We start from the raw sequence: 12594 nt of genomic DNA, 5'->3' as shown, positions 1-12594 counted from the left end.
TCACATATCTCTACTCTTATAAAAAATAGAGTTGGTGATGATGGTGTTCCTGTCATCGTGCAATATAGGCCATCCGATTTATATCCGACGGACAGGAAGGAAAATATGGCAATTTTGCAAAAAGATACCCATACCCCTCTTCGCATTTGCAAATAAGGCAATCCCTCGTTCATCCTTTTCTCCCACAAGATAAACTTCTCATACAAATGCATCTTGATGTTTCGTGCAACGCATGAGCATCTTGCTAGTAGGGAGAAGGAGTTTGTGTGACACATATCTGGCTATATTAAGGGATAGGTAGATAGCATATGTGTGAGAGACATTAGTGGCTGCGGGTGGGCGGAACTAAAGGGGTGGGCGTGTTAGACATAGAGAGTGTGTGTGTTTCTGTGTGAGAGACTTGTAGGACGGGGTAGAAAGACAAATTTAACCCTGCCGGAGGGAGAGAAATACACGAAGTGCGCGTGTGTGATTCCGATGCCCACAGGGAAATGAGATATGTATGTGTGTGAGAGAGATTGCACAATTCATTCACGTATCACTATCTAGCGATCGTGGACATGCATCGCTTGAACATAAGTCAATATCTACTTCGTATCATGGCCAAAGGTACAATATCGATTCAACGTTGTAAAGATTGGACACTCACATATCATATTTTTTTTCTATTTAAATAAACCTTTTTAGTTGTGCATGCCAAAGTTACAGTGATGTTTCTTCAAATAACCAATGTAGCTATCATGCACATGCACCATTGTTACTCTTGCATTCAAATTCATTAGTCTTGGATGATTTAAGTTTCTATTTTGAAGTAATATATGTAATATTCATATATGAATTCAATGGGTACGCAATTGTCACGCCCAATATGCGACCCTATCCAAAAAGGAACTCGAAGGTCCCACCAAGGATAGACCCGCATATTGAAACGCTTTTGCAAGGTGGATATCATTACATCAACATTACATAATAGATGGGGATACATACATAAGGCATACAATGCCACACGAATACAACATCACAATACATTAGAACATCATCTCGTAAATAAAAGGATACATGATTAAGAAATCTTAGTCCTTGAAGAAAAGGGGTGGGAGGGCGGAAAACAAAGACAACTTGGGACGGATGAAACAAACACCGTTGAGAAAACTTATAATTGATCTCGCAAATATTGAAATGATCGGATCCACTTGAAGAGAAGCATGCCGGTTGGAAAAGTATTGACATGACAATCTCGATGATCAAAAGGATTAGTACTCCCATAGAAATATGAGAACACCGCTTGAAAGGTATGGATTCAACATTTGACTTCGAAGCAACTCGAATACCATAAATAAAACAAAACAAAGGATTTGGCTTGCAGAATAAGCCGGAAACAAACATATGATAGAGATTTACCCAATCCCATATCATGCATCTATCGGAAAGATATCATAGTAGCTACTTGAATTCCCACCTATAAACTCCCGAAACTTTCTGGTTATGCAATCTGGTGTTGGGGATACAGGGGAAGCAATATATCTCACCCAAACTAACAATACCTACATCCAGCTGTATCCATCCGTCAACACATAACCAAGAAACCTTAGGAAATCGTGTACCTCAACCTTCGAAAAGCATCCGTTATACGAGCTCTGGCAATACTCCCGAACTCCCCAGTACAGGGTGACGTCGAGGTTATCTCACCAACAACTGCATAAAAGAGATTTTCGATGTCGGCAAAACTCAGGTATTCCAGAACTACAACGATAAAATTGTGACGACAACATCTCGGAGCTCAACTCCCCGGGTCAATGCCACATAATACACAGGAGGCACCAAGAACAATGTTCTCGTCACAAAACCATCGGAACGATTCCAAGATACCCGCGTGATCCTAAAAAAATTTAGTGAAATTTGAGGAGAGGAAAGTTAAAACATCTACGTCAGGAGACCTCACCAGAGCGACGAAGGGGCTGAGGAGTAAAAAGAATCCTACTCTCCGATATATATAATCCTAAGACTCAAAAATAGTTTTCTTCTAGACTCAACAACGGCCAACAATCAAGGGGGTCCGATGGTCGGTCGAGGCTCTGATACCAACTTGTCATGCCCAATATGCGACCCTATCCAAAAAGGAACTCGAAGGTCCCACCAAGGATAGACCCGCATATTGAAACGCTTTTGCAAGGTGGTATCATTATATCAACATTACATAATAGATGGGGATACATACATAAGGCATACAATGCCACACGAATACAACATCACAATACATTAGAACATCATCCGACTACGGATGGAACACAAACAGAAACTCAAACGACATCCACCCTGCTAACCCAGGCCGCCGACCTGGAACCTATCCCCTGATCAAAGAAGTAGAAGACGAACTCAATGCAAGCAAGCATCGCTCTCGCGTCATGATCATCGCATAACCTGTACCTGCAACTGTTGTTGTAGTAATCTGTGAGACACGAGGACTCAGCAATCCCATTACCATGCGTATCAAGACTAGCAAAGCTTAATAGGAAAGGAAGGGGTAAAGTGGTGAGGCTGCAGTAGCGGCTAAGCATATATGGTGGCTAACATACGCAAATAAGAGCGAGAAGAGAGCGAATGGAACGGTCGTGAAGCTAGCAATGATCAAGAAGTGATCCTGAACTCCTACTTACGTCAAACATAACCCAAAAACCGTGTTCACTTTCCGGACTCCGCCGAGAAGAGACCATCACGGCTACACACACGGTTGATGCGTTTTAATTCGGATCTGGTGTCAAGTTATCTACAACCGGACATTAACAAATTCCCATCTGCCTATAACCGCAGGCACGGCTTTTGAAAGATTATACCCTGCAGGGGTGTCCCAACTTAGCCCATGACAAGCTCTCACGATCAACGAAGGAATAGACCTTATCCCAGGAAGACCCGATCAGACTCGGAATCCCGGTTTACAAGAAATTTCGACAATGGTAAAACAAGACCAGCAAGACCGCCCGATGCACCGACAATCCCGATAGGAGCTGCACATATCTCGTTATCAGGGCAACACCGGATAAGCGAAGCGTACAGGAACCGATGTAACCCAAGTTGCCAAGGGATGGCCCCGCACGGTGCTCTAGTTTGGACCAACACTTAGACAAGCACTGGCCCGGGGGGGCTGTAATAAAGATGACCCTTGGGTTAATTACTCCCAAGGGAAATATAGGTGGTGGTGAGGCAAATGGTAAAATTCAATGTTGGGCCTTGCTGGAGGAGTTTTATTCAAAGCGAACTGTCAAGGGGGTCCCATAAATCACCCGACCGCGTAAGGAACGCAAAATCCGGGAACATAACACCGGTATGACGGAAACTAAGGCGGCAAGAGTGGAACAAAACACCAGGCATAAGGCCGAGCCTTCCACCCTTTACCAAATATATAGATGCATTAATAATATAAGAGATATTGTGATATCCCAACCAAAATCCTGTCCACCATGGAGAAATCTTCAACTTCACCTGCAACTAACAATGCTATAAGAGGGGCTGAGCAAAGCGGTAACATAGCCAAACAATGGTTTGCTAGAAAGGGTGTCAAAGGTTAGAGGTTCATGGCATTTTGGCAGGCTTGAAGAGCAACAGATAGGTAACGTAGCATAGCGATAGAACGAAGCAACTAGCATAGCAATGATAGTAGTGAGATCCAGGGTAGCGGTCATCTTGCCTGAAATCCCGCAAGGAAGAAGAACGAGTCCATGAAGAAGACAAACGGGAGTAGTCGAACGAATCCTCACAATCGCAACATTACCGGAACTAAGAAGCAACACCGAAAAGAAACAAACAACATGGTAAATGCACAAGCATAAACATGGCATGATGCACAAACAAGTATGATGCATGTCCGGTTTAATGAGGCATGGCATGGCAAAGTGCACAAACAATCCTACAAATTTAAGTGGAGCTCAATATGCAACGAGTTGCATATTAACAAAACACCACATTCGAGTTATTTAGTTCGCTCTCATTTAGGTACACATCAATATTAAATGTTGATTAACATGGCAAGAGGTGAAGCATAATGAAACTACCTATCTAGGCAAGTTTAAATGAGACCGGAAGTAACAACCAACAATTCCGAAAAATCCTCATGTGCATATTTTAGATTTGGTACTGTTCTGCCCTAAACCATATTTTAATGTTGCTAATCAGGAAAATAAAGTGGACCATGTTAATTTAGGCATTTTTCCACCCCATTTACATATAAAGTTTATTTAAAATGGAGCTACAGTTAATTAGTTGTGAAATAAAGCATTTTAACATGGCATTTAGCAAAAATAAATGCAAACAGCATTTTAAACATATTAAACATGGTTGAAAGTGGCATATTATTAATCTACACAAAATTCTAAGCAAGTTACATGTTTAAACCATTTTAATCTGATGCATGGTTTGTGAGTAATTAAATGCATGAAGTGCAAGGGGTTTTCTGTAAAACAGGCACCCTCTGGACAAATTAGCAAATTCACACGCAGTTAAAAAAACATTCATTGGGCTGAATCTGGTGGGCACTGGGGCGCTCACCATGGGCCTTGGCCCGGTTCGGTGGAGGCAGTAGGCCGGCGGGGCAAGCGGGACGGCTGGATCTGGCTGCTGGCGACGCTGGGCCGCGGTCAACGCGTGTTTGGACCGGTCAAGCTCCTCTCGCTCGATGCAGGGAAGCTGCGGGCGGCGCCTGGAGGTCGACGGCGAGAGGGGAACCGCGGGGAAGGCGAGGGACGACCGGGATCCGCCAGATCCGGTGGTGGGGAACCCGTTCCCGGCGACGGCGAGGACCACCAACGACGGGCGGAGCTCCATGGCGTCCTGCAGAGTGGGAGGGAGAGAGAGATCGATGAGAGAGAGAGGAAAACAGAGAAGGAAGGAGAAGAGGAAAGGTTCGGGGCACTGGCCTGGAGGGCGAAGGTCGCTGGCCGAGCTCGGGGCCGCCGGCGGGACGGTCTGGGCGGAGGCGGCGAGAAACGGCGGCGGCGGGTCCGTGGAGCGGGGCTGCGTGAGGAGGCGGAGCATCATTGGGCGTGCGGGGACTCGGGCCCTGGCGGCGGCGAGATCCGGGCCCAGATGGGCTCAAAGGGGCTTCCCGCGGGCCTGGACGGGCCGCGGCAAGGTGGGACGGTCCGGGGAACAAGTGGAGGCCCCTGGTTGGCTCCAGGCGGCTGGGAGGCAGCGCGGACCAATGGGAGCGCGCCACTTGGCGGCGGGGAGATGGTGTGGCGGCGCCAAGTGGCCAGGAGGGAGCGGGTGGCGCAGATACGGAGGTGGGAGGCGGCGGAGACTGCGAGGAGGAAGGGGAAGCTGCGGCTGGGGGTTAGGGGAGGCTAGGGCCTGCCCAAAATGGCATGGGAGGGGTTTAAATAGAGTAGGTGCTAGGGTTAGGAGGGGTTTGGGGCGTTTCGGAGCCTCGGATCGCCATCGGAGGGCTCCGGATCGGAGGAGGGTTTAGGTGGGCTGCAGGTGGGCTGAGAAGAGGGGTTGGGCTGAGAGAAGAGGAGAGAAAGAGAGGCCCGGCGGTAATTTCGGAGACCGAAACGTCCGGCGATTAAACCGGCAACGGTGCCGCTACGGATGACGGTTGGGCTATCAAACGGACTCCGATTGCGATGAAATTTGGCAGGCGGTCTGTCTACACTATAATAAGACCGCATGCCAACTCTCACCCCATTCCGAGAACATTTTTATGCCACTTATAAAATATATTACGGAGGTGCCGCGGGCGCGTGCGAGTGTGTCTGGACTCCGAACGGACAACGGAGAGAACCAGGAGAACCCGAACGGATGCAAGTTTTGAAAAACATGCAGATGAAATGCAGATGAAGTGCAGATGATGACATGGAAAAATGCAACACGCAAGCAAATGACATGGCAACGACGGCAAATAACTGGCAGACACCTAGCGCATCGAATCCAGGGCGTTACAACACTCCACCACTACGAGAGGATCTCGTCCCAAGATCTAGGATGGCACCGGAGGGAAAAGAAAGAGGAAGAGAAGAGGTAAACTAAGTTGCTTCTTCGACAAATGAGTGAAACCACGAACCTTGAGAGGTTGAGCAATATAAAAGAAAGAGTACAACAGAGATGAACGAGATTGCAACCAATCCATTAGAAAAGAGGAACAAGGAGTATTACGAGAACTTGAAGGTTGAAAGACATAAGAGAAGAGTTACAACGGACAAGCAGTACATGCAAGCACTCCGGTTTAATGAGATGTACAAGAAACGATAAAGATCAATTACGACAACACTTCGGTTAAAACAAGATAGAGAAGGAATAAGAATGATATAATTTGGGCAGCACTCCGACTGAAAGAAGGAAAACTTGATAAGATGAAAAGCACTTGAAGAGATGACACAACACTCTGGTTAAATGGATAAGCATGAAAAGAACATGATCGTCAATTCGATATGATGAGTGAAGAGAGCAACATCACAATGCCTCCGGAAGAAAGAATAGAAGATAGATCGTTGGAATAAGAGAATGTAGGAGAAAATGCCAACTTCTGCCACAAATGAGCTTGGAAAGCACCCTTCCAAGAAGGTTATAACGGAGTTGTTGCAAAACCAACAATGAGAAGAATAAGCTTATAATGGGCTTATGGGAAACATCTCAAAATGATGAGGTGACAACCGGCCACTAACTGAAACAATTGCTTGCTTGAGATCAACGAAGAGATGAAAACTGCTTTCGCCGAGAGGATAGGAGAAAACTTGGATCATTGATAAGCACCACAAATAGCTACATTCCTTAGGGGAAGGCTTTAGGTGAAATCTATACCAAGATAACTCCAAAGAAGAGATTGATGGATTAAAAATACCTCATTCTTGAAAACAATATGAATCATGAACCATGTAGGAAATTGTCAAGAGTGACATAACACCACCACAAAAGATAAGGTAGACAGAATTGCACTTCAGAATGCAAGATGAAGAATACTTGAGCTCCTCAAAACAAAACATGTGTTGAGCACCATGTTTATTTTAGAGTAAAGCTTAGCGGATCATAACTTCGAGAGAAATATTGAAGAACAATTGAAGAATGAAAAGAATCCTTGATGAACCACCATGTAGAGCCTCCATGAAGAACTCTGGTAATAAAAGAATGATAGAAAGAAAGAGACGTTGAAAGAACAAGGTGAGCCTTGCGATGATTTAGATGGAGCTTTGCAACGACATAACCGAGAAAACTTGGAACTCCGGAAAAAGAAAAGGTGAAGCATCTTGAATCGATAAAATGACATGATGAACAACTCTGGAAAGAAGAAACTAGATCACTTGGATTGAACAATAATAAGAATTATGTTAAGCCTATCCTTCACCAATTTAAATTGATGACAAGCAACGGATTTGGCATACTACTTATTCTCGTAAAAAGGATCAAGATAGATATGGCGCAAACTTGTGAAGGTCTTCAAGGAACCACCGGTAGGATTTGGAAATAACGAATATTTGATATGATAACGGAGGAAGAGAAATCTTGAACAAACCACCGTAAGAATTGAAAATGAACGTATCAAAGGCACAATTCACCGGGAAGAATTGGAAAAAACGAATGAATATACTTGAGGGGATTTGATACAAGAGAACGAAGAGATCATGAACTGATTAGGGGGTATTTGAACAATAGCTACACACTGAGAATAAAGAATTATGACATGATGGCCTTCGTAGGAAAGAAATGGAAACAACTCATGAAATGCTCCGGATGGTAAGAAAAGAATTGTCACAATCAAAAACAATTATGAGGATGGCATCAAGCTAGAATAACGAATCTTCGAGAGGACAGACAAGATTTAGAGGAAAACTCTTCTTCGGTCTTCAAATGACAACGGGAAAACACCACCAAAATACTAAGATACTCCGGTAGAATGGAAAGCAAAGAGGTTGAGCCAATCAATGAAATGATTTGAAATCGATCTTCGAAAAGCATTTGACTGATGAAATTCATTCTTACGTCAAACTTCAACAGGATTTGAGAATAGCTCCGGGAAATCAGAAGAGTCAGGTAAGATCCTGGGAAAAGACCTGTGGGTTAGGGCCCACTGAAAAGGAACACCGTTGAAATGATTACTTGAAAAGGAGATTGCACTGGTAGAATTAAATGGCTTGAATGGAAACACGAATCTTCCGAGATATCTTCAACACTCCGGATAAGAATAGAGAGAAGTGAAAGATTAAGAGGTGCACTGGTATGAAAAAACATTTGCAACAAGGAAAAGAGTATGATCAAACCGCAAGCTTGAATTGGATCCATCGGAGAAGAAAAGAGAACGGAGGATGATGAACTTGAAACCATTGAGCATCTTCATGGGAAATCACCGCATAAGAACATTGAAAGAAAAGAATGAAGAGACTTCCCACAAATAAAAGGATACATGATTAAGAAATCTTAGTCCTTGAAGAAAAGGGGTGGGAGGGCGGGAAAACAAAGACAACTTGGGACGGATGAAACAAACACCGTTGAGAAAACTTATAATTGATCTCGCAAATATTGAAAAGATTGGATCCACTTGAAGAGAAGCACGCCGGTTGGAAAAGAATTGACATGACAATCTCGATGATCAAAAGGATTAGTACTCCCATAGAAATATGAGAACATCGCTTGAAAGGTATGGATTCAACATTTGACTTCGAAGCAACTCGAATACCATAAATAAAATAAAACAAAGGATTTGGCTTGCAGAATAAGCCGAAAACAAACATATGATAGAGATTTACCCAATCCCATATCATGCATCTGTCGGAAAGATATCCTAGTAGCTACTTGAATTCCCACCTATAAACTCCCGAAACTTTCTGGTTATGCAATCTGGTGTTGGGGATACAGGGGAAGCAATATATCTCACCCAAACTAACAATACCTACATCCAGCTGTATCCATCCGTCAACACATAACCAAGAAACCTTTGGAAATCGTGTACCTCAACCTTCGAAAAGCATCCATTATACGAACTATGGCAATACTCCCGAACTCCCCAATACTTGGTGACGTCGAGGTTATCTCACCAACAACTGCATAAAAGACATTTTCGATGTCGGCAAAACTCAGGTATTCCAAAACTGCAACGATAAAATTGTGACGACAACATCTCGGAGCTCAACTCCCCGGGTCAATGCCACATAATAGACAGGAGGCACCAAGAACAATGTTCTCGTCACAAAACCATCGGAATGATTCCAAGATACCCACGTGATCGTAAAAAAATTTAGTGAAATTTGAGGAGAGGAAAGTCAAAACATCTACGTCAGGAGACCTCACCAGAGCGACGAAGGGGCTGAGGAGTAAAACGAATCCTACTCTCCGATATATATAATCCTAAGACTCAAAAATAGTTTTCTTCTAGACTCAACAACAGCCAACAATCAAGGGGGGTCCTATGGTCGGTCGAGGCTCTGATACCAACTTGTCACGCCCAATATGCGACCCTATCCAAAAAGGAACTCGAAGATCCCACCAAGGATAGACCCGCATATTGAAACGTTTTTGCAAGGTCGTATCATTACATCAACATTGCATAATAGATGGGGATACATACATAAGGCATACAATGCCACACGAATACAACATCACAATACATTAGAACATCATCCGACTACAGATGGAACACAAACAGAAACTCAAACGACATCCACCCTGCTAGCCCAGGCTGCCGACCTGGAACCTATCCCCTGATCGAAGAAGCAGAAGAAGAACTCAACGCAAGCAAGCATCGCTCTCGCGTCATGATCATCGCATAACCTGTACCTGCAACTGTTGTTGTAGTAATCTGTGAGCCATGAGGACTCAGCAATCCCATTACCATGGGTATCAAGACTAGCAAAGCTTAATAGGAAAGGAAGGGGTAAAGTGGTGAGGCTGCAGCAGTGGCTAAGCATATATGGTGGCTAACATACGCAAATAAGAGCGAGAAGAGAGCGAATGGAACGGTCGTGAAGCTAGCAATGATCAAGAAGTGATCCTGAACTCGTACTTATGTCAAACATAACCCAAAAACCGTGTTCACTTTCCGGACTCCGCCGAGAAGAGACCATCACGGCTACACACACGGTTGATGCGTTTTAATTCGGATCTGGTGTCAAGTTATCTACAACCGGACATTAACAAATTCCCATCTTCCTATAACCGTAGGCACGGCTTTCGAAAGATTATACCCTGCAGGGGTGTCCCAACTTAGCCCATGACAAGCTCTCGTGATCAACAAAGGAATAGACCTTCTCCCAGGAAGACCCGATCAGACTCGGAATCCCGGTTTACAAGACATTTCGACAATGGTAAAACAAGACCAGCAAGACCGCCCGATGCACCGACAATCCCTATAGGAGCTGCACATATCTCGTTCTCAGGGCAACACCGGATAAGCGAAGCGTACAGGAACCGACGTAACCCAAGTTGCCAAGGGATGACCCCGCACGGTGCTCTAGTTTGGACCAACACTTAGACAAGCACTAGCCCGGGGGGGGGGCTGTAATAAAGATGACCCTTGGGTTAATTACTCCCAAAGGAAATATAGGTGGTGGTGAGGCAAGTGGTAAAAGTCAATGTTGGGCCTTGCTGGAGGAGTTTTATTCAAAGCGAACTATCAAGGGGGTCCCATAAATCACCCGACCTTGTAAGGAACGCAAAATCTGGGAACATAACACCGGTATGATGGAAACTAAGGCGCAAGAGTGGAACAAAACACCAGGCATAAGGCCGAGCCTTCCAACCTTTACCAAATATATAGATGCATTAATAATATAAGAGATATTGTGATATCCCAACCAAAATCCTGTCCACCATGGAGAAATCTTCAACTTCACCTGCAACTAACAACGCTATAAGAGGGGCTGAGCAAAGCGGTAACATAGCCAAACAATGGTTTGCTAGGCAGGGTGTCAAAGGTTAGAGGTTTATGGCATTTTGGGAGGCTTGAAGAGCAACAGATAGGTAACGCAGCATAGCGATAGAACGAAGCAACTAGCATAGCAATGATAGTAGTGAGATCCAGGGTAGCGGTCATCTTGCCTGAAATCCTGCAAGGAAGAAGAACGAGTCCATGAAGAAGACGAACGGGAGTAGTCGAACGAATCCTCACAATTGCAACATTACCGGAACTAAGAAGCAACACCAGAAAGAAACAAACAACATGGTAAATGCATAAGCATAAACATGGCATGATGCACAAACAAGTATGATGCATGTCCGGTTTAATGAGGCATGGCATGGCAAAGTGCATAAACAATCCTACAAATTTAAGTGAACTCAATACGCAACGAGTTGCATATTAACAAAACACCACATTCGAGTTATTTAGTTCGCTCTCGTTTAGGTACACATCAATATTAAATGTTGATTAACATGGCAAGAGGTGAAGCATAATGAAACTACCTATCTAGGCAAGTTTAAATGAGACCGGAAGTAACAACCAACAATTCCAAAAAATCCTCATGTGCATATTTTAGATTTGGTACTGTTCTGCCCTAAACCATATTTTAATGTTGTTAATCAGGAAAATAAAGTGGACCATGTTAATCTAGGCATTTTTCCACCCCATTTACATATAAAGTTTATTTAAAATGGAGCTACGGTTAATTAGTTATGAAATAAAGCATTTTAACATGGCATTTAGCAAAAATAAATGCAAACAGCATTTACACATTTTAAACATGGATGAAAGTGGCATATTATTAATCTACAGAAAATTCTAAGCAAGTTACATGTTTAAACCATTTTAATCCGATGCACGGTTTGTGAGTAATTAAATGCATGAAGTGCAAGGGGTTTTCTGTAAAACAGGCAGCCTCTGGACAAATTAGCAAATTCGCACGCAGTTAAAAAAACATTCATTGGGCTGAATCTGGTGGGCACTGGGGCGCTCACCATGGGCCTTGGCCGGTTCGGTGGAGGCAGCAGGCCGGCGGGGCAAGCGGGCCGGCTGGATCTGGCTGCTGGCGACGCTGGGCCGCAGTCAACGCGCGTTTGGACCGGTCGAGCTCCTCGCGCTCAATGCAGGGAAGCTGCGGGCGGAGCCTCGAGGTTGACGGCGAGAGGGGAACCGCGGGGAAGGCGAGGGACAACCGGGATCCGCCAGATCCGGTGGTGGGGAACCCGTTCCCGGCGACGGCGAGGACCACCGACGACGGGCGGAGCTCCATGGCGTCCTGCAGAGTGGGAGGGAGAGAGAGATCGATGAGAGAGAGAGGAAAACAGAGAAGGGAGGAGAAGAGGAAAGGTTCGGGGCACTGGCCTGGAGGGCGAAGGTCGCCGGCCGAGCTCGGGGCCGCCGGCGGGACGGTCCGGGCGGAGGCCGCGAGAAGGCACGGCGGCGGCGGGGTCCGTGGAGCGGGGTTGCGCGAGGAGGCGGAGCGTCATCGGGCGTGCGGGGACTCGGGCCCTGGTGGCGGTGAGATCCGGGCCCAGATGGGCTCGTAGGGGCTTCCCGCGGGCCTGGGCGGGCCGCGGCGAGGTGGGACGGTCCGGGGAACAGGTGGAGGCCCCTGGTTGGCTCCAGGCGGTTGGGAGGCGGCGCGGACCAATGGGAGCGCGCCACTTGGCGGCGGGGAGGCGATGTGGCGGCGCCAGGTGGCGAGGAGGGAGCGG

The sequence above is a fragment of the Triticum dicoccoides genome, chromosome 6B (genome assembly GCF_002162155.2).
Source record: "Triticum dicoccoides isolate Atlit2015 ecotype Zavitan chromosome 6B, WEW_v2.0, whole genome shotgun sequence".
NCBI lineage: Eukaryota > Viridiplantae > Streptophyta > Magnoliopsida > Poales > Poaceae > Triticum > Triticum dicoccoides.
The sequence above is the reverse complement of the archived record's forward strand: the minus strand, read 5'-3'. Positions refer to the sequence as shown.